Raw genomic sequence first — 25932 nt, forward strand, 5'->3', positions numbered from 1 at the left:
TGCCTAGTGCAGATGCTTAGAGGAGCCCTAGAAACTGCTTGGATCAAATCTAAACTCCTTGTGTCTTCAAGGACCTTCTACCAACTACACCCTTAACACTTTATATAATTATAACTAACTATAACGGTAGCAGTTTTATTTTACCAAGCCCTTTTTAATTTGTCTCATTTGGTTTTCATAGCAATCCTGTAAGACAGATCCAAAAAAGTGTTATCATCCTGTGTTTACAGTTGAGAAAACTGAGGTTCAGATTAAGTGTCTTGGCTAATGTTCTAGTTTGCTAGCTGCTGGAACGTGATATATCAGAAATGGAATGGCTTTTAAAAATGGGAATTTATTAACTTGCAAGTTTAAATTCTGAGGCTTTGAAAATGTCCCAATTAAAGCAAGTCTATAAAAATGTCCAAATTAAGGCACCAACAAGAGGTTACATTCACTTAAGAAAGGCTGATGAAGTTCAGGGTTTCTCCCTCAACTGGAAAGGCAAATGGGGAATGGTGACGTCTACTAGCTTTTTCTCCAGGCTTCTTGTTTCATGAAGGTCCCCTGGGGATGTTTTCCTTCGTCACCTCCAAAGGTCTCTGGCTGCATGGGGCTCTGATGCATTTTCCAAAATGCTTCCTCTTTTAAAGGATTCCAGTAAACTAATCAAGACCTATCTGGAATGGGTGGAGTCACATTTCCCTCTAATCAAAGGTTAATACCTACAATTGGGCATGCCACATCTCTGTGGCAATAATCTCATCAGGTTTCCAACCTACAGTGCTGAATAGGGATTGAAAGAAATGGCTGCCTCCACATGATGAATCAGGATTAAAACATGGCTTTTATAGGGTACACAATCCTTTCAAACTGTCACAGCTAAGGTCACATGCTTGTAAGTGGCAAGCATGGACTTCACACTGGATCTTCTGATCTCAGTCACCCTGTTCCATTTGGGATTGTTTGTTACCAAAGACAGAAACCAATTCTGGAAGTTAATTCAAGCGGAGATGGAGTTTACATTGTGTAGCTGATATGATGCATCAAAACTAAGTTCAAAAAGTGGCCAGGAACCAAAGGAAGCCAGCTGCCAGGTGCCAGCCTGATCACACCATGGTCCACTGCCGTTGGACAGTCACCACGACATGACAGAAGTCTTGACTCTGCTACCACCATTGCCCTGGAAGCCAGATGCCTCCTCTGCTGCCACCCACTAGAATGAATGCTCAGTAGCCTGTTTCCTTGTGTCACTTGTTCCAGAATCAGAGAACCGAGTGGAGGCCTGATTGGCTCAGTTCAAGTCATTTGGCAGTTCCCGAGCTGCCAGGGGCCCGGGTGCCCAAGGATCGGCCTTTGTAGCTCCCATGGTGGTAGGATTTTCTCATCTAGGAAGCAGGCCTGTGTGCTTGGCCACCAGAGTACTCCCTCGTGCTCACCGTGACCTACCTCTGTGAATTCATCAGCCCTTTTCACACTCTTACCCCGGTCCTGCCTTGCACTAGTCATTCCCTGAATTTGGAATGTCTTGTTCCTTCTTCCAGATCCTGTTTAAACTCCTCCCTCCAGGATGATGTGACACTCATCCCTCTCTTCCTCCATGCTCTTCAGTATTAGCCTTCTTCAGTTCAGAGATACTCTGGGGTTGATATTGTGACCAGATGTCACCTGAGGTACCCTGAGATTTGGAATAAATTAGTGTAATCCTGTCCCCACAAGTGAGTGGGCTGTATCCCTCCAAAAGTACAGTAGTTCTCAAAGTATGGGTCCTTGAACTGGCACCATCAGCATTGCTTGGGAGTTTGTTAGAAATGCTAATTCTCAGGCCCTACCCTAGACCCATCTATCAGAAACTCTGGGGGTGGCGCCAACAATCTGTGTTTTATCAGGCCCTCCAGGGGTTGCGACTATCTGTCCAAATTCTGAGAACCACTGGTCTGGAGGTTGAAAAGAAAGAGGTGACAGCTCTGCACTCTGAGTTGCTATTTCCACTCAAATGGTTAAGACTATTTATTTCCCCTTGGTCAAAAGCAGGATGGACCGGAAATTAAGAACATGGAGGTCAGAGCCAGACCACTGGGTGTGAATTCTGCTACTACTGCTCACTCACTGTGTGTCCCTGGGTGAGTGACTCAAATTCCCTCTGCCTCAAATTTCTTTTCCATAATATGGGGTAACAACGCTATCCCCCAAGGGGCAGTTGTAAGCATTGCATGAGAGAGTGCATGGGCCGTCCTTGAAAGGGAGCCGCCCCATAGTAAGCCTGCACTATTAACTCTTATTGCTTTCGTGTAGGCAGACTCTCTTTTGCACCATGCTGACCCAGATTTACACGCATACACTAACGTTTTATGTAAGCCGTTTGTAAGCATTGCTGGCTTTTAGGAGGTTTGGGGAGACCGAAGGTATTTACATCATGACAATGCAAATGACTTGATATGGAGTATTGGCCAGCCTTTCCTGAAAATGATTGCTTGGCCAAAAGCTATGTTGTTTGAGTCCCCTCCCCTTTCGATGCTCACCAACAACTCAAACAAACCATTCCCTCTATTTATGATGCTGAGTGGTTCCTCTATCTTTATTCTTTAGCCCCTGTCCTAAATGTTGCTCCCTGCCTCACTTTGCAAGTCTGGAGACTTCTACTCTGATTCTCATGCTGTCATTTCCTCACCAGGGAGCAGAGAGTAGTGAGGAGACTGATTTCCCTTGGGATAGGAACTGTGCTACCTCTCAGAATGCTTTAGTGAGTCAGTCAGTCTGGAATGATCTGTGTGTCTAAATACCTGTATCTGTATCTATTTTTCCTTTGAAACATGTTGCTCTGGAAAGGTGCTTTCCAGTTCTCCATTCTAACCCTTCATACCTCACAACTGAGGGTTTAGTCGAACCAGTGTTTCTCAGCCTCGACATTGCCTGGATAATTCTTTGTTGGATCCTGTGCATTGTAGGATGTTTAGCAGCAGCCCTGGCCTCTACCCACAAAATGCCAGTAACATCCCCCCGTTACAACAATTAAAAATGTCTCTAGACATTACCAAATGTCTCCTGTGTGCGTGTGTGTGTGTATGTGTGTGCAAAACCACTGGGCTAAACTAAATTCCTCTTGTGATGGTTTAAATGCATCACATCTTATTCTGTCCCAAGCTCTATCCCCGCAGAGTATTAAAGGTCAGGGACTGAATTTATCCATTGAAAAGAAAGACCTAGCGTTCCGGCAGCCTCTGGATCACCCTTGGTTTCAAAGGAGAATCATCAACACTTTGTAATTACATTTCCTCAAAGGCTTCATACTTTACCCATCTGCATTTGAGCCAAGGACATCCAGCTCTGTTTCTAGTACCCTCTCTAATCCTCTTGACTCTCCCCTTCTAGCAGAAAACATCACAGGAACCAGAGAATGTCTTTGGTTTTTGGCTTATAAGTACCCGTGCTCTCATTTTCCTACTGAGAATTTTTTTTATCGTGTTTAACATTCTTGTTGCCGTAGTGGAAACTTTTGTCCTTTGGAAAGCTTCCCATTCCAGGCCCAGGGTCAGATTCCTCAGCAGAACTCAGAACATTTTCTAGGGAAGTTTCTTTCACCAGTGAGATTGTACCTTTGATGCATTCGCATGAAGGTGGTTGGATTCTGCGCTTAAGCCATCCCAGAATCCCAGGTCAGACGACAGGAGAAGCTGGGCAGCTGGAGGAAGAGATGTGTCTGGAACTCTCAGTGTGAGGCCAGGATAACAATCCTTTCTATGGTTCCATTACTTTCCTGGCTTCTCTCTCTTCACCCCCTAGCATCTCAAATCTAAGACGAACGGCCAGTGTTTGTCAGTATAAGTTAAGTTGCACTGTGGTAACAAACACTCTCCAAGTTTCAGTGGCATAAATGATTGAGGTTCATTTGTTACTTGTGCTGTTTGTCGATAGCGCGTCCATTGTAGGCACTCAGGGAGCCAGGTTGGTAGAACAGGCACCACCTTAGATGTTAACAGTTACTGGGAAAGAGTCTGGTTCTGGCAATTAAATTTTCCAGATCAGGAACAGCATTCGACTTCTACTCCTTTCATGGGCTCCAGAATCAGTGACATGGTGCCACCCAAACATGAGTGGCCAGGAGGTACAATCTCTGTGCCTGGAGTGGGGACCTTTGTGGGGGGTTGGATGGAGGGACCAAAAATATATGAACTAAGCACATGTAATAATCGCTACTGTTTTACCTGGGAATGAAAGAAAGTACCAATCTGTGGTATCCCTAATTCAGTGAATTCTGCTGAGTCAGTACAGAAATGGGCTTAGGCTGCATCTTAGAGGTGTCGTGGTATCGCCTTGCTTCCAGGTACGATGACATTTCAAGAGTGATACCGATCAGCTTCCCCTCCGTAATTTGTTTTCTTTATGTTTTACTCTGTGTATGGAGTTACAAACAAGAATGATTTGTATGCTGTATATTTTCAGAATGCCTTGCAGAATAATTTTTTCTTTTTGTTTTTTTTTGCTTCCTTTTAATACAAACTCTTTATACTTACCTTTTTCTTGCCCAGATCAGATTAATTGGAAAGGGCAAAGGAGTAGGCCCTCATTTTGCAACTGTCTTTGCTCTGTGGTTCAGACGAGCCCCTCTCCGGTCTGAGCCCTCCATTTTTCCAGCCAACTGCTGGGGCATTGAGCAATGGGATCTATAAGGTTCCATGTGCACCTGACACACTCTGCCCTTCTGGTTCATGCCCTCTCCCAGCCCACCCCCAGGCGCAGGGCTTGTGAACTGGATGCTAGGTTGGGTCGGCTGGGGCAGTGTGACTGGTTTTCCTCCATACACCTGGGAGGGTCGTGGGGCTTTAACTCCATTTGGTGGCCTCATTAGTTCCCTGGCCATGCCGAGTTCACTTGCCCACAAAGTATGCGATACACACCAGCTGGAAAATGTCATCTCAGTGCCCACCGGCCCTCTGGGGTCTTCCTACCTGGTTGCAGGGGACACTGAACACAAGAATATGTTGGGCTAAGGCACTGAGAAGCATGTAGAGGGGCAGGGACAGGAAATAAGAGTAATCTGGCCCTGCTGGAAATGGGGTTGGGGTGGCTGGCTAGCCCTTCTAAGCCTCTCTGGGCAAATCTACCTTCCAGGCAAATCTACCTTCCAGAGGCAGAGCTGCAAGGGTCTTCAGCCACTACGTTCCTCTCTCCAATACTTGCATTTGACACCTCTAATACCCACCCTGACAGTTGTTATGAAGTTCAGATGTGATCATGCATGAGCAAGTGCTAGGGAAACTATGATGCTTTCGAACAGTAATTATTATCATTATCATGTGCCACTTTACTCCACAGATAGTTTTGTTGCTAGATGCTGGGGTTAGAAAAAATAACTAAAGACACTGAATTGATTAGAATATAATGTGATCCCAGTTCTAGGAGCGTGTCCTGGGTAGGCAAAGCTTGTGGGAACTCAGAGAACAGTGCAATCCATTCTGCCCCAGGGTGGGAAGGTGCCATAGAAGCAGTGACAGTCCAGCTGGGTCTTGAAGAATGCCAGAGATTTAACAGCAAGCAAGAAAGGGCATCCCCGGCAGAAGGCACTGCGTGAGCAAATGTTAAGAGTGCTGGAAAAACTTATGGAAACCTCTGGTAGTCTGGTGTGGCTGCTGGGTGGGGTGGGTGAGACAGTGTGAGGGGAAGCCAGGGAGGGCTGCTGGTGATCAAATTAGGAAGGATCTTGACTAACATATGAGATGTTTGGATTTAACTGCTAAGGGTGGTTGGTTTTTTTTGGTTTGTTAACCAGCAGGCCTTAAACAACTTTTTCTTTCAGTTTCAGTGGAAAAAGAAAGCAATTGCTTTAAATTTTGCATAAAATTTGCCTATAGATTTACTCTATAACAGGCAAAGCTCAACTCAAATAGATTTAACCACGGCATTGCCATTAGCCCTGTAAATTTTGCTGTTTGTCTTACTCTTAGAATTTCCACAGAGAATACATGAATCTTCCTGCTCTAGTCTTGGTCTTTTGAAGTACTTGAGTGGGAGATAGTGGATGGAATGTTAATTTTTTTTTCTTTATAAAAGGAAAAATCATTTATTTTGGAAAATACAGAAATATAAGAAAACTGTAAAGACTGGAAGTAAAAAAGGGCACGTAATTCCATGCCCCCCACCCAAACAAGTTTAATGTTAACTTTCGGGAATATATTGTCTTCCAGTTACTATCTTGAGGGTAGGTGCCTTGTCTTGTGTCTTGTCCCAGTAGGTATTCTACCTGCAGTTGCAGATTGACATTGAGAGGTTTCTTTGAACCCTTTCAGGAAAACCTCAGTGGTCAAGGTCTAGTGGAACCACTTATGTCCAAATCCTAACTTCTCTACCAATTAGCTGTGGTACCTTGGCAATGTACTTAATCTGTCTAGACCTTAGGTTTTTCATCTGTAACATGGGCATAGCAACAACTATATAACAACATTAATGACAACAGTAGTAATGAAAATACCTGTCTCCTAAAGTTGATGAAAGGACAGGATGGATTCCTTTGTGCAAAACGCTTAAAAAAGTGCCTTGCATGCAGTGAGTGCTTAGTAATTGTTTTCAGTTATTGCACTGCCCTCTGGGTGAGTCCATCCCTGTTGGAGTTGCTGCAGGGGGAAACTGCCTCTGGAGAAGGGTGCCACACGTCGGTCCTCAAGATTAGATGAGCACTGAGCCAGGGTCCTGGTGCTTGTTCTGAGCAGCTCCCTAGAGAATGCTGGTTCTTCCGTCTGTCCTATCTCATGTTTCCACCCCTGTGGCTTCTGGGCCTCTTGAGAAAGTCTGTCCTTTTAAGAAAGGCAGCCCCACAGCTGCCAGGCCTCTCTGCTGCGTGCTGCCCGGGGCTGCAGCTGGCTCCCTCCTGGGCTGGATTTGAGTGCTGGAGCCACCAGAGGAGGGGATTTGCTTCTAATCAAGTATACAGCCCCATGCATCCATGCCCGTGGAAGAACTCTCTGTCTGCAGCCCCAATCTGCAGCCCCAGGCCCCCACCTCACAGCCCAGGCTCTGGGACATACGAAGATCATTCTTGAGGACTGAGCTCAGGATCCCTAAAAAGAAAATTGGAAAAATAACTGGATAAATTTGGTAAGTGAAAGAAGCAAGCATTGCATCTCCTGCTTGGATTGCAGAGTTCAGATTTTGGGTTAAGTTCCGGTAATTTTTGCTGGATGGAGTCTGATAGGCACATGTGGGAAGAAGGAGACTGTAGTGGGGCTGGGCTGCCCAGAAAGTGGCAACCCTCAGATTTGGGGGGACAGAGATTCATGTGTTGATGCCCCCCCAAACCCTCATTCTGTTGTTTTTCACCTTCAAGGCAGAGAATAGGGGGTTGCCATCTGGAAATACCTGGAGCCAGAGACCTTGCCCTAGGGTTGAAGATCAGGGAGGGACCCATGACAGATTCCTCCCTCATTTGGAGAAAACGAAATGTGGTCAGTGGGGGCTGTTGGCAAAAATGCCTAAGATCAAATGATGTTTGCTGCCTGCAGGTGATATGGGTGACCCTGGATTCACGTATCAAGTAGGGGACTCAGGCCAATTCCTTTTCTGTGGAGTGAGGGAACAGACCAGGCCCTGGCCTTGTTCTGCAGACCCCAAAGAGGCCTGCATTGTCCCCTTAGCCTGGAGGCAGCTGCCCATGGGAAGCAGTGGGTGCCGCAGTGGGAGGCAGACGGCCTGCCAAGGGGCAGGGAAGAATGGAGGGCCTGTTGTTGCTGAAGCCTGGGAAAACTGCCTGGGGGAGGCCCACACTGCCCAGAGTTTGGTGGGAGAGGAAAATGTGGCAGAGGCACTGGGCCAGCACCCCTTACCCTCTGCAGAGCAGATGGTCTCCCAGCTCCTTTTTTCAGTGGCATGGACACAGGTGAGCCCCTGGCCTTTAATTCCCAGGTAGAATTTGGTGGGCTGGTATTTATGTCCAAGGAGCGACATCCTATGGGGAGGGCAGGGTAGACTCCAGTGCCCAGCAATTTCCCACCCAGGCCAAGGGTCCTCAGTCAAAGTAGCTCTCAGCTAAAATCTGCCTCAGTAGGCCTTTTCTGGGTTCCTACTTGTGCCAGGCTCGGTGCTGGAGGTTTATAGAAACAAAAAACTGGATTATGAGACAAAATGAGAAAATGTTCATGATGAAATTGGGAGGGCGTGAGGACCTGGAAAGACATTTTTGATATAGAATTGAAGCTATTTGAAAAGTAACAATAATGGCCACCATTTATCCAGTAACTTTAAAGTACCAGTAGCTACACCTGGCCTTTACTGGTACCATTTTATTTAATCTCACAGTAATTCTCTGAATTATGAATAATTTAATAGATTTTACAGATGAAGAAACTGAAGCTCAGACAGGGTAAGGATGGTGCCTAATGACACAGAATCGAGGAGCCAGATCTCAAACCTATTCATTCATTCATTTGTCCAACAAAGTCAAACTCTTGTCCTATACAATGGGCAAGATGCTGTAGTGGATATTGAAGATAGAGCAGGGAAAATAAGACTGAGAATACCAGGCCAAAAAAATATTAAAATTGGTGGCCCTGGGTATCTCAGGGAGGAAAGTATGTTGGAGCTCTCTGTATGGGCTTTGTATTATTTTTGCAACTATCTTGTAAGTTTGAAAATGTTTCGGAGTGAAAGGTTTAAGACAGAAGAAAAATCCCAGGCCATTCTAACTCCCCAGCCCTTCACCAGGCTCTTTCATCCTGGGACTCAGAGATGGGGGATGGGGCATGTGTGAATGTTCTACCCAAGTTCTGACAGCTCAGCTTGAGTATGTTTTTTTCCTTTAGAAGTGTTTCATTTTAATAATCTAAAACTCAAATACATCCATTCTGAGTCATATGAATAACTGTATAACCTACTACTGGCATGAGATTTTCGTTCCAGTGTTTATTTCTGTGCAAGTTGGCACCAAAGGGTCTCTGAAAATGATAGTGTTTAACTTTAAATGCTTTGCTTCCTAACTGGGCTCTGCATTGTATTCTTGGAAGCCCCAAAGTGCTAAATACTAAGAAAGGCTACCCTGATTCTACTGTGAGGAAGGAGAGGTGTGTCCCAAGCAGAGGAAGTAAGTTTCACATCCCCCTCTCCTTGGGGCAAGGTGAACAGGACTCAGCTGGGTCAAATCAAGTTGGGAGTCGTGAATCATCCAGTCTCCTGGTCTCCAAGCCCAGGATGTCCCAGCCCAGAGACCCAGAGAGGAAGGGCCCCTAAATCAGGAGCCTGGAGCCTGCTTTCAACACAGCATCTCTGCTTTCTGACTGTCAGCAAACCCTTGCTCCTTTCTGGGCCTTCACAAATGGGACAACTTATGCTGAGGCTGGAAGGGGTGGTGTGAGGTCTGCCTGGAACATTGTGTGACTTCCTCTCAAAGAGGGATGGTCTCCGGTCATTCCAGATTTGCGGCCTCTCTGGGGGCCCAGCTGTTGGGTGAAAAGGCCCTAGTGCAATCCCAGATGTAGGGAGCTGTACATGTGACTCCGGCCCCACCACCCTGAGGGATGACTGAGAACCTGCATCTACTCTTCTTCCTCTTCCATCTCTTTTTCTCCTCTTCTTGCTAAGGCTTTGGGTCTTGCCATGAGGAAGCTTATGGTCATACCTACTTTTGAGTGGTGCACCAATGTATCTCCACTCTCTGACTATTGCCTCTCACCTGGATTCTTGCAGTCATCTTGCTCTTCCTTCTCTAAAGTCTTCTCTACCCTTGTCCATCTTCTACATTAGAAGTTGGCACACTTTTTTCTGTAAAGGTCCAGATGGCACCTTTCGGCTTTGTTGGCCATACAGTCCCTGTCGTAACTATTCAACTCTGCTGCTGCTGTAGAAAGGCAGCCAGATAGGTAAATGAATGGGCAGGGCTGTGTGCCAATAAAACTATTTATAAAAATAGGCAGTGAGGAGACTGGATTTGGCCCACAGGCCATAGTTTGCTAACCCTTGGTCTACACTAATGATTGAGTCAGCCTCTGCTTAAAAACATTTGATAGTTCCCCGTGGCCTGTTTGACTCTAGCACGATGGAACTGACCCCTGGTACATTACATCTATATTACTTCTTCTGTACTGATTCCTTCCCCTTCTGCTCCCATAAACCTCAGTCTCCAGCCTCACTGCCCTGGCTGCTGTTCCTTGTACATGCTCTAATCTTCAGTGACTCCTGGCCATTGCCCGTGCAGTCCACTCCATCTGGAATGGCTTTTGTCCACATCCCCACTCATGCTTCCTGTCCAGTCCTTAGACTTCAATTCCTTCTTCAAGTCAAGTGTTCCTTCTTTTGACTTACATAACTTTCCACCCCTCAGTCATTACCAACACAGTGAGTCCTTCCTTTCCTCTTTGTTCCCATCACTTTGTACAATGTCAGGGATCATCGTTTTAATGCTACACTTTAATAATTTGTTCATAACTTTATCTTCTCAAGGTCAGGAATCACTAAGGCTTGCCTGTCTTCCCCCACCCCCTGGCTCAGTGTCTTCCAGGCAGAAGGCACTCTGGAAGTATTCTTAACATAAATCGCTACAGCCTCTTTCCTTTTCCTCTTGCACTGGTGCCGTAGCAGGAGGTTTCTGAGGGTCTAACCATGTCATTTTGGGAAATCAGGACCTTGGGCACAGAAGCATCCTGAGAGAGATGGTTCTGCAGATTACAGATTTAGCATCCCACAGCTAAAGCCATCACTAACCCTGCAACCTGAGAGTGCCCCTACTCCCATACCCCGCGATCTGGTGTCCCTGTTTGTTTTGACATCCTGTGCAGGGCACGAAGGGGGTGGTGAGAATGCAGGAGAGATCCAGATTTCAAAGCAAGAATTTTCTCGAGCAGCCTCTGAAGGTCAGGCCCCTTCCAGCACCTGGGCTCCCATGTTGTGTTTTCAGTTAATTAAGAAAACAAACTCCAAATCCCTGAGAGAGCTGGTTCTGCAGATTGCAGTTTGTGTGAGCACACATGAGAGCCCACCAAGCTCCTGCAGGTAGGATGGGCTAAAGAAGGAGAACATGTGAGCCAAAGAGGACCCACTTCTCAACAAGAGAAGGTGCTGCGGAAGGAGCATCATTGGGGAACAAGCTCCAGCCCAGAGCTCAGAATTTCTGCTTCTCTTTCCCCCTCCTGCAGTCTTCTTTGAACCAGTAGACTATAGAGAAAGCCCAGCTAGTGATACTAGAGATAGGACTTCAAGAGACTTTCCTGGAACTTGCCAGTCTTCTTTCCAGAACCAGGTTCTAGAACAGGCTACAGAAGGAGAGTGATGAGATGTGATCTGGAAAGGCTTCAGGTGGGGCCCGTAGCTTTCCTGCCTTCTCCAAGGGAAGCCCTGGTCAGGGATGTGGGCCATGCACAGCCTTTGTGAGAATTTAGAATTAACCATATCATTGTAGAAGCAGCCCAGCGTGGCCCAAGGGCACTTTCATGAGCCTGGCCAACCATTCACTTACATGCCCACCTTCTCATCTGCTCACACACTGTCTGGATGCCAGGGAGAAGATATCAGACCTCCACCAACACTGCTCCCCCACCATGGGTTTCATTGGCAGGTGGCAATTGGGCCTCTGGAAGTTGCAGGTAGGCAAGAGGGGAAAGAACCTCTAGGAGCGCAGGTGGGATGGGCCCCACTACATATAGGTGCCTGCCTTGAATGCCAGCCAGGTATGTGTGTCCTACACGCAAGGAGTGGATTTATGTATGCCCTTGGACATGGGATTCTCTTCAGTTCACAACATGAACCCTGCCTATGGTGATGCTGATGCCTCTTGGGCAGAATGAGGTAGGAGAGAGACCAGTCCTGCTCTACCACTACTAAATGGCCCAGAGTAAGTTGTTTGGCATTTGTGAAACTCTATCTTCTAATGGGAAATGGTGATGGCACCCACTTTTTATATGTGATCTGGAAAATGTAGGTGTACTGGTAGACATTAGATAAGGCATGTACCATGCTTGGTACATAGTACTCAGGGAATCTGGTTTTCGTCCCCATCAGACATCTATCTTGGCTCAGCTTCTGCCTGCCAGCTATGAATCTGGCTGCCTTAGAAGATAGTGGGGCAAAAAACTAAATGTCAATAAGCAGGGGATATGGGGGAGGGTGTGGGATTCTTTGCAGAATAAAAGGAAATGTCCTCATATAGATTGTGGTGAAGGTATGGCTATGCAATTGTACTGGGACCCATTAATTTTTTTTTTTTTTTTTTACCTAGGGTGAATTATATGATGTGTGAATAAACTGTTTAAAAGTGAAAAAAAAAAAAGGAAGATAGTGGAATAATATAACGGGCACATATGGTGGGGGCAAAAGGGGGTGGCCTGGGGAAGACGTGGTTGCGCAGCCAGCTCTTAGTATCTGGCACGACTAATCCGAATCACTTAGAGTTGGTATCCGAATTTTTTTTTTTAACTTTCAAGGGCTTTTCCCTTATCTCCCTTATCTGGGGTTCTCTTCCTTGTATAAGTCAGTGTCCCCGGTTAGTGAGCAGCCACTTCTGAAAAGCAAGACAGTTGAAAGGTGAGCCTTGCTACTGCATTCTAAAGCTGGAGAGAAGTCCCTTGGGGTTTTTTGGGAGTCTCAACTCTATCTCTTATTTTCCAAAAGAATCCTCAAATGTTTGGTTGTATAGTTGAAGAATATATCCAAAATGTCACCTGGTCCTCCAAAAATGTTCAAAGCCCCTGAAGACCAAACTGGTTCGTTTGTTTTCTGCTTCTGAGGCTCATTTTTTTCTCACTTCATCTTAAGACCATTTGCACACAAAGATTAAGGAAAATATATGTAAATATCAGCTGTGAAAGGCGAGAAAGCATATTAATGGTAGGCTAATAATAGTTATAATAATAATATGCAGTCACGGGTTTCTGTAGTTTCAACTTGGCAAGTTAGAACAATTTAGAATGACTCTTGGGGGCAGTCATGATTTTAAAAAGGTTTCTAAGTACTCTTCAGGCTTCAAAGAGAAAATTTGGAATAAGAACCAGGAGAAGTTGTGAATTTGTTCCTGGAATATTAGGGAACATTATCCAAAGAGGGAGGCGGAATAGGTTGGGTCCTGGCAGGGCTCACAATAATTAGTGGAAATAGCCACTAATGAATCTTGGCTTAGATTTTTGAACGTTTTTTTTTTTTATTGTATTTTTCTGGCTGTTGTTTCTACTCTGTGCACTGTCTTCAGAAGGAACTATTTAAGGCAAAGCCCAGAACCAAACCAAGATTTGTCTGACACTGATCTAGAGTGGGAAAGAACTTTGAGCTGTGGATTCAGACCAGGATCTAGACCTGGCTTTGGCATGAGTTTCTGTGGGTCCTAGGACAAGTGGCATTGCTTCGTGGGCCTCGCTTTCCTCTCCTGTAAATTGGTCTCAATAACGATAGTCACCTCCACTCTTAATGTCCTACGCCTCCTGTGGGAGGAGGTGAGTTTATTCACGGCACAGGAAGGAAGAGGGGAGGCACAGCTCACCCAGGTGCTGGAGGGGCTGGTCTTTTCAAAGTCCAGTGATTGGGTCCGAGTTTGTAGACTGGCACTCTGTTGTCCCAAAGAAGGGCAGCCCTCATGCCTTGGCTCTCCATGAAGGGGGCCTCTGAGGGACTCCTGTGCCAGGTGGGATGGGTGGGTGTGGGCTTCAGAGACAGCAGCTAAATGATGCTCCTCAGCTCCTTTCCTTGGGGTCCCCTTGCTTGGACTGCTCTACAGGATCTCCGACTCTGGGTACATTTTGCTTTCTCCTGACTGCTTTGGTCTGAGAATGGATTCTCTTAATGGACCAAAGAGGCATTTGGAAAATCTCAAACCCAGTTCAGAATCCATGGAAGGTATCCCCTCTTCATGACTGAGCCCCAGGCTACTCCTCAAGTCTGATTTCTTGTACTCTGTCCACGCTGAGCTGTGGAAATTTTTGTGAATGCCTGTCGGATGAGAGGAAAACAGGGTGCCTCGGCGTCAGTGGTGAGTTCACCTTCAGGGATATCTTAACAGCCTACATCTTAACTCTTTTCCCTTCTCTCCACCTGTACGTTCATACCTGATGAATGTCTAGCCATCCTTCAAAACCCAATTCTGTAAAGTTTCTCTAACCCTTCCTCTGCCCCAGTTTCAGGTAGGTGAGGGTCTCCCTCATCGCTGCCCCCACAGACCAACCTCTGAGGCAGCACTTAGCACAGTGCTTGGAAAGCAGTGCCCTGTCTGCCTCTCTTTAGACTGTAAGCTTCTAGAATGCAAGGATTCTGACACATGCAACTTTGCATTCCTAGTCCCAGGGACACATAGTAGATCCTCATTAAGTATTGGCTGTGAATGAATTCCAGAAATGTGAGACGAACCTACGTTCCTTACAGATTTCCACTGAGAAGGAAGCAGGAGTGGTCAGCATTTGCATGGTTCACCCAGGGGCCAGCTTCTTGGGATGGTGCCTGAACAGGCCCTTCTAATCTGTATCTCTTCCTTTCCTTCTATTCTCCACGTCAGGGGTGTAGGGAGGGGACTGTGAATTCCACATGGGGCATGCGGGTGGGCCCGTGGGTGTGCCCGTGACTGGTTGTAGGCAGCAGACATGGTCCCGTTCTCCTGTAGATACCGAGGCACAAACATTGACCTCAGCTGCTGGTTCTTTCTCGTCATTGTCTGCCATTGTCTGTGATTCTCATGGCTGTTCCCAGGGTTTCCAGAAGGAATGTGACTCTGTGTGGGGAAACTGGCAGTTCTGTGGGAGATGGACAGAACCCCACTGTTCCCATCAAGGACGGCCAGTGTTGGAGGCCGATACCTTGTTTGGCACTGGTTAGAATGTTAGAATGTGCGAAGCTTTTTATAGTTTGCCAGAGGAAATGGGGATGTGGAAATTTTCGTGAATGCCAGTGTAATAAAAAAAGAACAAGGAGGAAAAACACTGTTCAGAGTTAGTAGTGATTTTACCTTCAGGGTGCATCAGTATCTCCTGGGTGTTTCTTTTATTCATTGGTTCATTCAGGTATATTTATTGAGCTTCAGCCACATACATGCCAGTCACCATTCTGAACACTGAGGATGCAGGTTAAACCATGTCCCTTCCTGCAGAGGGCTTACTCTCCAGTGACAGTCCCTTAAGATTGAGCTCTGGGGGCTGAAGTCAGGTTGGCCCTGGAGTGATTCTGAATCAGTCCTGTGATTTCTCCATTTATTAGCTCCTGTTATCTCTCCCACTGCCTGCCAGAAGCATCCTGGTATCTCCTTGATTTCTTGCCCTCCCTATTCCCCAAGCTTTGTCTGTACTCCCTTTGCCCTGTGCCTCTCTAGGGGTCTGTACTGGTTTGAAACCGCTATGTATCCCAGAAAATCCTTGCTCTTTTAATCCAGGCTTGTGGGGACAGATTTATGATGGAAGGGATTTTTGGATTAGGTTGTTCCATGGAAATTCCCAGTTGTGGTTGGGATTGTTTCCATGGAGATGTGACCCACCCAATTCAAGGTGGGTCTTAATCCTTTTACTGGAGCCCTCTGTGAAGAATATAAAAGACAGGAAACAGAGAGAGAGCTTAAAGTGGACACAGACTTCTGGAGGTGCAGAGGGAGCTGAGAGCTGTTTGAACCCAGAAGCTGGGAGAGTAGGACAGTAGATGTCACCATGTGCCTTCCCCTGTGACAGAGAAACCCTGGACCTGGTCAGCTTTTATTGAGAGAATACGTTGTTGGTTCCTTAATTTGGACATTTTCGTGACCTTAGACTTGTAACTTAATAAATTCCCTTTATAAAAGCTGAAACATTTGGGGTGTATTGTGTTCTGGCAGCTTTAGCAAATGGAAGCAGGGTCTCTACGGTGCCCTGCTGCCCCTCCCCGGCCTCCCCAGAGGGCTCACCCTTCCCCAGATGACAATGCTCCGTTCACAGCTGTATCCCTAGAATGTATGTGAAAGTGTCCAAGGGGCAAACCCATGCTTTCATGAATTTATTCTTCCCCATCCTTACTGAAGCCTGTGTGTCCACCTGTTTCCATCTCCTCTGGGATCATTCATAGGAAGACATGGGCTCTTGGGGAAGTTGCTGATAAGCTGGAGAATTGTGAGAAATTGGAGACATGCGAGAAGACCCCTGTTAGAGTGGTGGCTCCCCAGTGTGCGTGCCCTCTCCGTGACTTGGCCTCAGAAAGTTCGTTTGCCTTTGTCCAAGCTCTCTCCCCCAGGCCAGGAAGGCCAGTGGGCTTCAGGCTCCTGCTGCTGAACTGAGCTGAGCTGAGGCCTGCATTTTCCTCCTTCTGGTCTGGGGCAAGGCGGCACTGAGGGACAGCCCTCCCTGCAGCCTCTGGCTCTGTCAGCCCAGCTGCATGAGCAGGAGAACAGGCCGCCTGGGAATGGTTGGGAAGCAAGTCCAGCTCTTGGGTCCACCTCCCCCAAGGCTGGGATATGGCGTGGGACCCGCACAGGCGGAGGTTCCCACCGCTCAGCTGCTGTGCTCCTGAATTCTCCAGGCCTGGGCTGCATCTCTCAGCAGGAGGGGTGGGGAGTGGGGGTTGGGGGGGGAAGGGTGGAGAGGCTGCAGCTGCCCAGGTCTAGACCACACCAGCTCCACAGGCGCCTACCTCTGACATTCACCTTCTACCTGGCCAGCTGCCAGTGGTGCTGCGGCAGAGCCTTGCTTTGTGCAGGGAAGGAGAGTCAAGAACTAACCATTTCAGGCCTTGCCTGAGTCAGGCTGAGACTGGTCCTCCCACACCCAGCCAGCCTCTATCTGCCGCATACTGAAAGCTGGCCTGGGCACATTCACAAATGTTATTTCACTTAATCCTCACAACATTTGGGGGATCGAGGCATCAACCCCATTTTCCAGATGAGGACATGGAGGCAAGTTAAGGTTATACAGCCCAAGGTTATATAGTTAATAAGCAGATTCCTGCATTCATTTTTTTATTATGAGGACTTCCTACATGCCAAACAGTAATTCTAGACTGTAAATACAGCAGTGATTGATGGACAGAAATGCCCCATGGAGCTTAGTCTAGTGGGTGGGATGGATAATAAATAAAGTTTTTATCATGTCAGATGGTGATACATCCATATGGAATGACGAAGGGCAGGGTGATGAGAAGCAGGAGGTGCTGGCGGAAGTCTTGCTATTTTCAATAGAGGTCACGGGAGACCTCATTCAGAGGGTGTGCAATCCTTGGCACGTACACAGTGGCCAGGCACCGCCCTGATCACCGTGTGTGAGCTCACCCATTGATTTCATCCTCACGACTATCTTATGAGGAAGCCCCTATCATTACTCCATTTTCAAATGGAGAAACTGAAACACAGGGAGATTAAGTAATTTAATAAAGATGGCATAGCAGATAAGAAGCAATGCTGGGATTTGCACCCAGGCAGACTAAGCTCCAGAGTTCTGCTTTTAACCAATAGACTGTACTGCGGAGGCCAAAAAGGAGTGGGTGGGGAGGTGGGGAGGCCTGCAGGACCTGGCCTGAGCAGGTCCAGCATGTGCTGTGATGGGTTGGTGTACTGGTGCTTCCTCTTCTGTAGCCCCTTAAGTGAGGAGAGGGCAGGGAGCAGATGGGTTAGTTATAATTAAACCAGGGTGAAAGGGGAGGGTTTGATTAGGTTTGGGAGACCTGCATTCCACCTGATACTGACTAGGACAAGCCCCATTACTCTCCTGTTGTTTCGCTGAAGGGTTAACTACTGCTCCCTGTTTGCTGAGAGACTCTATGAAAGACAGAAATCTCTCGGCGGGGAGGAGACCACAGGCTGTCCCCTTCCTTCCCAGCCGGCCTTCCTGAACCCTACTGGGTCTCGGATCTAAAACAGGTGCATCTGTTTCTTCATGTGTCCTCGTCTTCCCTCCCTCCGTGTGAATCTGAGAAGTGCTTGTTCTGATGGTCATGATGATGATGGTCACGATAGCAGCCAGTGTCATTGACGACTTATGGAAATAGGCAGTGAAGGATTATACATCTCAGATGTGCAGGAAAAAGCAATAATAGCCTATAATCTGATAACGTACAGAACAAAACTTAACTTGGTAAGTAAAGGTACTTTTTAGTCTCTTCTGATTTGAGACGGTCTCTGTGAACAAGGATCTGGTCAAGTCAAAGTTCAGATTTCCTGTGAGGTCCCCTTTCCCGGATGCCACCTCCCCATGTGGTCTGATGGCTGGAACAATGGCGTTTTCTCAAGGAGGCCTGGAAGGGCCTTGCGGCCATGCGAGTGCTCTCCGCCACTTGGGCACCTGTGCTGAACCCCACCGAAGGGATGCAGGCCTGGACTGGTCCCTGAGACTTTGGAGTGTGGAACTGCTGCCTATTGCTGAAGTTCGTGGCCTCCTCTGGTGCCCTGACTCACCCCGGACATAGAAGTAGTAACCCTGGGAGAGTCCCGACATCCAGCTGTCGCCTCTGGGATGTGAGAGCTCTGGGTGGGTGAGCCTGAGGGCAACCCCCGGGTGGTCGCCCCAGCAGTGGTAAGATTCTCACCTACCTCTGGCAGAGCCAGGCTGCTCTGAGTCGTGCTAAAGGCCGGGCTTCTGGACATTTTCCCAGACCTGCACCTTCTGGAATTCTCCAAGTCGTTGGGTTGTTTCTAATGATCCCTTACCTTTCCCTTCTGCCTACCCTGAGGTTGGGAGGGGAATGAAATCTGGACATTTGCTTCCTTTTCTTCCTAGTACTGAAAAGTTTTCTCTTCCCTCTTCTGTTGGAGGAAACAAAATCACCTCCCATCAGCTGTTTCCCACTCTACAGACTTTATATTTCTGGGGACTTTCAGTTTCTTTTCCCCCTGGGACAATAAAGCCATTGCTTAGCTCTGGTATTAGAAGGGTTCCAGAGAAAGGGTAGGAAAAAAATAGTCTGGATTTTCCAGAGGCAAAATATATCGGGAAACATTTTACATATATATTATCCTTGCAAAATCTCTGTAGCAGACTTGAAAGCGTTTCTCCTGGATTCTCATTTACTCCTCATGACAGCATTGCGAACATGTCCTATCATATCCTCTTTTTTTTTTTTTTTTACAGATGAAGATAGTGTGGTTTAAAGAAGTGAAGTGTTTTCCCAAAGGTCCTCCATCTAGTTAGTGGCAGAGCCAAGTTTAGAATGTAAAATTCTAGATTCCAACCCCATTGTATTTTTGAAGCTTTTCCTGCTTCTCAGAAAGCACTCTGGGGGGCAGGTTGTTCAGCTAGCCCTCAGTGACCCACAAAACGTATCCCCTTGGAGAATGAATGAAACTCCTAGACAAAGGAGTTTTGATTTTAATGGACTCGACCGGGGGAAAAATATCAGTGAATAACTTTATGTCATGGGGAGTCTGATTCCCTGTAAGAAACGGGCTTATTGGCCTTCAGATTTTCTCCCCTTCCTATGTGCGTGAATACATAGATCTTTCTTTCCCTGCTCAATTCTGACACAAACATGGGTTTTCACTATCTGTGTGTATGACCGTGCGTGACAAGGAGTGTGATATGACAACTGTTTTCCTACTTGACCCCCCGATTTGAGAGGCCTTTGACTCACAGCGGCTGTATGCTGAGCCTGGGACAGCCCTACCTCTCCCCTGCCCTGCCCTTTTCTGTCTGCCAGTAGCTGTTTTGCAGCCATTGAGAGTCATGCTGCAACATTTGAAAACTCAGCTGCCACCCTTCGGTTGCCCTGAGATTGAAAGGCCAAGGGGGTATCCGGACACCACCTAAAAATAGGGGAAATAAAATCCTGCTTCATATTTTTAGCTTTTATTATACAATCTGCATCATGCTATTGGTATTATAACGTTAAGTCTAAATAAAAGGAAGGGAAAAATTCCCCCACAATCAGGCTGCACAAACATGGGTTCATTCATCTGAAAGCCCCAAATGCCCTGGGCATTCTGAATGGAGCGGCAGAAAGGAGCAAAGTCAGTGACAAGTGATTAAGGTGGCCTATAATGGCAGGAGCCAAGGCAAAGCACAGGCTCGATTTCAGATTTATTTCTTCTCCTCTTTAAGACTGAATGCTGGTATTACCTCTTTGAGGAAGGCTTCGCTGATGTGCTCCCCTCAGCTAGGTTGTATTGGATGTCTGTCTTTATTTACATTGCAATGCCTTAGCCCATCACTGTGCGTTTCCCACATTGTATTGTACATATCTTTTATGTGCACAGCTCTCCCATGACACCAAGAACTCCCTGAGCTCAGGAAACAGCTGGTCCCTTTTGAATTTCCAGTGCCTGGTATGTGCAAGCAGGTCAGAGAACACTGACTTAGGTGGGTAATAAACTAAGATGCCAGGCATAGGGGTAGAGGTGGTGGGGGAAAATGGGGTGCACCGAGCCTGAGAAATGTCTCAAGTCCACTGGATACAAAGCAGCATGGAGCTGGGAAGTGTGTTATCCCCATCTGATAAGGGTGTTTTCTTTTGTGTGTTGTGTGTGTAAGAGAGAGACAGAGGTAGAGGATTTGGTCTCAGCTTGTCAGCAACTGGGATCATGTTAGGAAAGAAGAGAAAACCTGAAGAGCTTGAGGAGGGGCCTGGTTTTCTCCTTGTGGCTGTGAGTGCCTGTCTTCTGACTCCAGTGCTCTCTTCCCCCAGGCATTGGCCTTCAAGAGGTCAGGGACTGTCTTTTTAATATTGAGCCCAGCAATATGCCTGGTCACAGAGTAGGTGACTGTTGGTGGAATGATGGATGGGTGGGCAGTTGGAAGGATGGATGAACATGCAATCAAAGCAGGTCCATCAGGGATGACTTCAAGATGATAAGCATTGAATCAAACTTATGAAAGAGGAAAGAGGCATGGGCTGGCAAAGATGGCAGAGAGGCCTTGGGGATGGGGGATGGGAGGGAGGCTATTAGAGCTTCTCTTGGCATGAATCTTTCTGTCCCGATGGCCAGGTTGGTGCGGACTAGGAATGGCCATCTCCTGGGGGAGACTGTGGGGCTGTGGGAAGTCATACAAAGGCACAGGCCTGGAGGGAGGGTTTCTTCCTCCTTTTATTTTGGTTTTGCTTCTTTTCCTCCAGCACTTAGAATTGGAGACATTGCTAAGATTCCTAGAGTCCCTTGGGCAAGGATGGGGGTGGGATGGGGGCAGTTCTAACAAATGAGTCTGGACAGAGACATGTGGAGTGTGGCCCAGAGAGAGGGGTGGAGGGAGAAAGTAAGTTGGGAGCTTGGAGAGAGAGTAGTTCTATTTTGGGTGACCCTGCCTCCCAGCCCCTCTGCTGGCCAGATCTACAGCAGACCCCCATTCCCTGCAACCTAATCCACTCATCCCCACTAATGTACACTTGTTTCTGGCTTATGCTGCCTCATCCTTTAAGACTTGGCTCATTGTCTGCTCGGTGTTCCGTCTATTTGTATTCTTGCCTGTATCTAAAACCTCGCCCCAATACTCATCCTTTCAAAGAAGCCATCCTAAACAGTAAGAACAGAAATAATACAAAACACCTACAATTTTTCAAGTTTGTACTATCTGCCATGTAGTGCCCTAAGTGCTGTCCGTGTCGTCATGCCACTCACAAGTAACACGTGAGGTCATTGACACTGTGAGCCATACTGGACAGATGAAGAAACCAAGCCTAGAAAGGTTAAGGGCATCAGGCAAGGTCATACTGTGAGTGGCAAAGCGATGGCTATAACCTAGATAGGCCTAACTCTTCTCTTTTCAGAATTCCTTTGTGAACCCCTATGAGAAGCCATCTTCAGAGAAGCGGAAATTAAGGAGTTAATTGTTGGTCTTGAGCTTTGTGGTGGAGGGGGCTCGAGGCTGGGAGTTGGGTCAGGCAGGGCATAGTGGGTATCAGAGGGGCTGGTTTTTTCGGATACAGCAAAGAGTTCCTGACCACTGACTAATTAGCTGATTTTCATGTATTGTCTCATTAAATTCAACAATAACTTTGTAAAGTATGTGGCGTTGGGGTTTTGTGGGGTCAAGTTCAGGACCAACTGAGAAATAGATACATGAAGCAGACAGATGAGGTCAAAACAGCATGTTTCCGATGAAGCGGAGGGGAGTGTGTGGCTTTATATCTTTGATCAAACACTGTTCCTAATGTGTGGCTCACGAAGAAGGCCAGCTGACATCCAGGCTTTGGCCAGGAGGGCGACCGTGGACATACCACCCTACCCCACCCCACCTGCATGGAAGCAGACTCCTTAGCTCACCAGGGAGAGCTGGCCAGAACACACCCACCCCATGGGGCCCAGAGAGGGGAGCAGGCCGAGCTCAGAACTTCTCCCAGAGGCCCCCATCAGAGACCCTCGCCTCTTCCTTAGGGAAATGAGGGAGGAGGAAGAAGACTGCAAGTTGGTACCAAGTTCCTTCAGCCTCGATGAACATTAGAACCACTTGAAAGGCTGTAAGATACGGAGGCCCTGATCCCACCCCATTATTCTGGTTTAATTGCTCTGGGAAGGGAGCTGGGTATTAATATTTTGTTAAAGTCCCCCCCACCCCCACCCTGACACTCCAGATGATGCTCAGGTGCTGCCTGGAGTCAGTAACCATTTATGGAAGGTCCTTCTCATGGAAACAAGAAACCAGGAAACTCTCTCCCTAAGGGTTGGGATTGTTTCTATTTTACAGCTGAGGAAACAAGTTTTCAGGAAATTTGAGCATTTTACCCGATGCCCAGAACAAGTAAACAGTGTAGTAATAGCAATGAACAAACAAGCCTACCTCAGATTTAGGTTGGATTGGGAGGTTTGCAGCCAGGTTGGAGCCACGTAAGCTAAACCTGTGGTTCTCCAGCTTTGATGGTATCAGTATTCCCTGGAGGATTTGTTAAAATGGAGAGTAACTGGGTCCCACCCACCAGAGTTTCTGATCTAGTAGGTATGAGGTAGACCCTGAAAAGTTTCACTTCTAACAAATTCCCAGGTGAAGCTGATGCTGCTGGCCCTGGGACCTCATTGTGAGATTGTCTGAGCTCAATGAAAAGGAAAAGCAGGTGAACTCCGGCTCCAGGGCACTCCCTGGGGAGAGCCAACTGGCTGGTAGAGGCATCTCCTGACCTGGATGTAGTCCATGGCTTCACAATCTTGGCTGCAAAGTAGAATCACCTCGGGAGACTTTATAAATCCCACTGCCCAGGACTGAGGGGTTTTCTGGGACACAGAACTTTCTGTTTTAAAATCAAGACTGTCCCAATCAAACCTTTGCAAGTTGGTCACCCTAGTGCCTCCCCAGAGATTCTGTTTAAACTGGTCTGGGTTGAAGTCCAGGAATCGGTATTTTTCAAAATTCCCAGTTGATGGTAACTGCAGCCAACATGAGAATCTGAGGAATTTGCTCACAAATCTGGAAATAAGGGAAACGGTGTGAATTTTGAAAAATGATCAGTAAAGGGAAATGCCAGTGATAGGGGAGATGAGAACATACAGTGATTAAACTATCTGCATCAAAATAACTTGGGCAGGCTTTCTTAAATGGAGATTCCTGGGTCCTCACCTAGACCTGCTGACTTAGATACTCTGAGAGAAGTGCCTTGGAATCTGCATCTTTGATTAGCCTTCTAGGTAACTCAGAATGCATTCAAGTTTGAGACTGAAGAGTGGGGAATAATAATTAAATTGAGATATGGGAGCTGGAAAATCCAGGATATGATCCAGGTACTCAAAAAAAATACTCAAAAAATTGAGTATTTTTTTTATCTGAGGCCAAGGGGCAAGTAGAAGGGTGCAGCTGGTGTCCAAAAGAAAGGGGGTCAGCCTCATTTGGGCTTTAAGGTCAACCAAACCAGAAAGAAGGGAAGGAACAGTTCCTCGAAGAAACAGTTCCAGGCTTATAGCCCATACCAAGTTTCTGAGTGGGGTGAGTATGCCAATTGTGCCCCCCAAACATACAGAACTTCTGCACATTAGCCTCTGTGACACCATGACGACCTGAGTGTCCACATGGGAGAGCAGAGTTGATGTAGGAAGCATTTCTGTGGAGGATCAACTGGGCATGGAGATTTATTAAATGATTTATAAAACAAAGAAGAGACAAGGGGCAAGGGAGAACAGGAACTTTGGGCAACCTGTCAAAACCTGCGTTTAACCCCAGCTTAGTTGGTGACTTTGGACCGTCACTTCTCTGAGCCTCGGTTTCCTCATCTATGCTATTAGGATGCTCATCCCCACTTTTATGGGTTTGTGGTGAGAATTGAATGAGGTGAGATATATAACACGCCTGGTAAGACACTGCCTGGAACCATTCAAGACAAAGGACGGGTTAGTGATGATTCTGCAGTCTTGAACTTCAGAGCTGTGGTGCTATTCACAGAAGGCTCGGGGTGGCCTGAAGGGGAAAGGAAAGGAGACGAAAGGAGTTTTGGGGTAAATTGATGGGAGTGGTGAGTAGAACTATAGGTACTTGGAAATTTGGAGCTGAAGATCAGGGGAAAGGGATTTTGTAGTGACTGTTCCTCTATTAGAAATAAGGAGATAGTGTGTTCTGGAAGAAGAAAGGATCAGGGAGGAAGGGCAGAGATTTGAGGTATGAGTTTAGGCATCTACTATGTGCCAAGCTCCATGATGGGTGCCAAGGGTTCCTGTGAAGCTTGTGAAGCCATGTCCTTGGCCTGGGGAGGGCCACCGCCCAGTGTGGGTGACTGCAATTCAGGAGGCAGTAGTAGATCTGCCTGAGGTTGATGATGGGAAAAATGCAGATGCTAAGGAGGGGGTAGGAGAGCATCAGGAATGGCTTCCAGCAAGAAAAGAGGCTTGGCAGGTGAGTGGCCAGCAGAGTGGGGAAGAGCAGGGAGAGACTGTTCCAGGGAAACAGCTGTTTGAAGTCAGAAAGGCTGGAGAGAGCTTAGAGTATTTGGGACAGGTGGATCAGATTTCACGTTGTTCAGTAAGACCAGGAAGAGAAAGAGTTGAGAAAAAGGGCCTCTGAAGGGGTGGCAGGGCCAAAAAAGAGATGTGTAGAAGTGCATCTCTGACATGAGGTAGGTCATGAGTCCTAATTGCTGGGCATTGGAGAAAGAGAAGAAGGGGAGGAAATGCTGGGTGAATGAAGTCCCTTCAGTGGAAAGAATGTTTTTTAAGATACCACCCTATGTTTATTACATTCCAGCAGCTATGCCAGGCACTTGGGAGCCTGTCTTCCTCTGGGTGCTGACACCATAGCCCCTGCTCTACTGGCCCAGGCCACCTGGGCTGGGGGCCACCCAGGAGAACCCCTGGGTGGGAGCAGCATCCTACTTCCGCCTCTGGCTCGGGGAGAACCTGTTTGATGCCAACACTTAGTAGCACATCGGGGTTGCCATGACCTCAGCGTGCAGTGGTGGTGGCAGCAGGCATGGCTATGCAGGAGCCCAGATCCTAGCAGCTGTGGGAGGTGCTTGGCCTGCAGCAGCTCTCAGGGGTGGGGAGGTGGTCAACTGTGATCCATTCCACGTAGTTGTGAACTCCTCAGCCAGCCGTCTGACTTTGTTATGCCTGGACTCTGAAGAATTTCAGGGGTCCTGGTGTAAGATTCCACCATAGTCCGCCCATCCAGTCTCACCCAAGTGAAGCCTGTGTTGGACCAGGCAGACTGAGAACAGGCACCCATACAGGGACATCAGCATCCAAGAAAGGTGATTTAGAAAATGGGGGAACCCTGTGCAAGGACTGCTTCTGAGGTGACATCTCCAGGGGCTGGCCTGAGTTCTTAGAGGAAATATCAGCTTCTTTATCCTGAAGTCCTGGAGCCATGTCTCTTTTCCTTTGGAGTAAGCATCCCATCCCTTCATATGCAGAAAGGAGAACGGTCTCTTATGCCTTTTATATACAAGATGCCATTTGTCAATAAGGTGGAGTGGTCATTTTTTAAAAAATTAAAATATCCTTGTTTTTATCTGGGAATTCCAAGATCTGTCTTAACCATGCAGCTCTACACAGAAGAATTCCTTTGCTTCTTGCTGAATAAGGGTCACTTGCGATGCATCTTAAGAGTCAGAGTCTGGATGCCTTTTACCCTCATTGGATTCTGGAGTAGAGAATGGGCTGAATAATATGAGTTCATTGGGATTGTCATGAAGATTTGTTTCGGGAAA

The 25932-nt window shown here is 47.2% G+C and overlaps 1 protein-coding gene across 5 annotated transcripts in view; it reads left to right on the top strand.

Annotated features, from left to right (window-relative positions):
- DAAM2 (dishevelled associated activator of morphogenesis 2) overlaps positions 1-25932 on the top strand; it is a 146488-nt gene that overhangs the window by 24994 nt on the left and 95562 nt on the right. The window contains exon 1 of one of the 5 annotated variants that reach the window (XM_077161712.1): positions 5656-7071. The exons of the other annotated variants lie outside the window; for them this stretch is intronic. The gene's annotated coding sequence lies outside the window, so the exon portion shown is untranslated. Of the gene's footprint in view, positions 1-5655; positions 7072-25932 lie in introns of those variants that run through there. 5 annotated transcript variants of the gene reach the window in all.

The sequence above is a fragment of the Tamandua tetradactyla genome, chromosome 5, assembly GCF_023851605.1.
Source record: "Tamandua tetradactyla isolate mTamTet1 chromosome 5, mTamTet1.pri, whole genome shotgun sequence".
Classification (NCBI taxonomy): domain Eukaryota; kingdom Metazoa; phylum Chordata; class Mammalia; order Pilosa; family Myrmecophagidae; genus Tamandua; species Tamandua tetradactyla.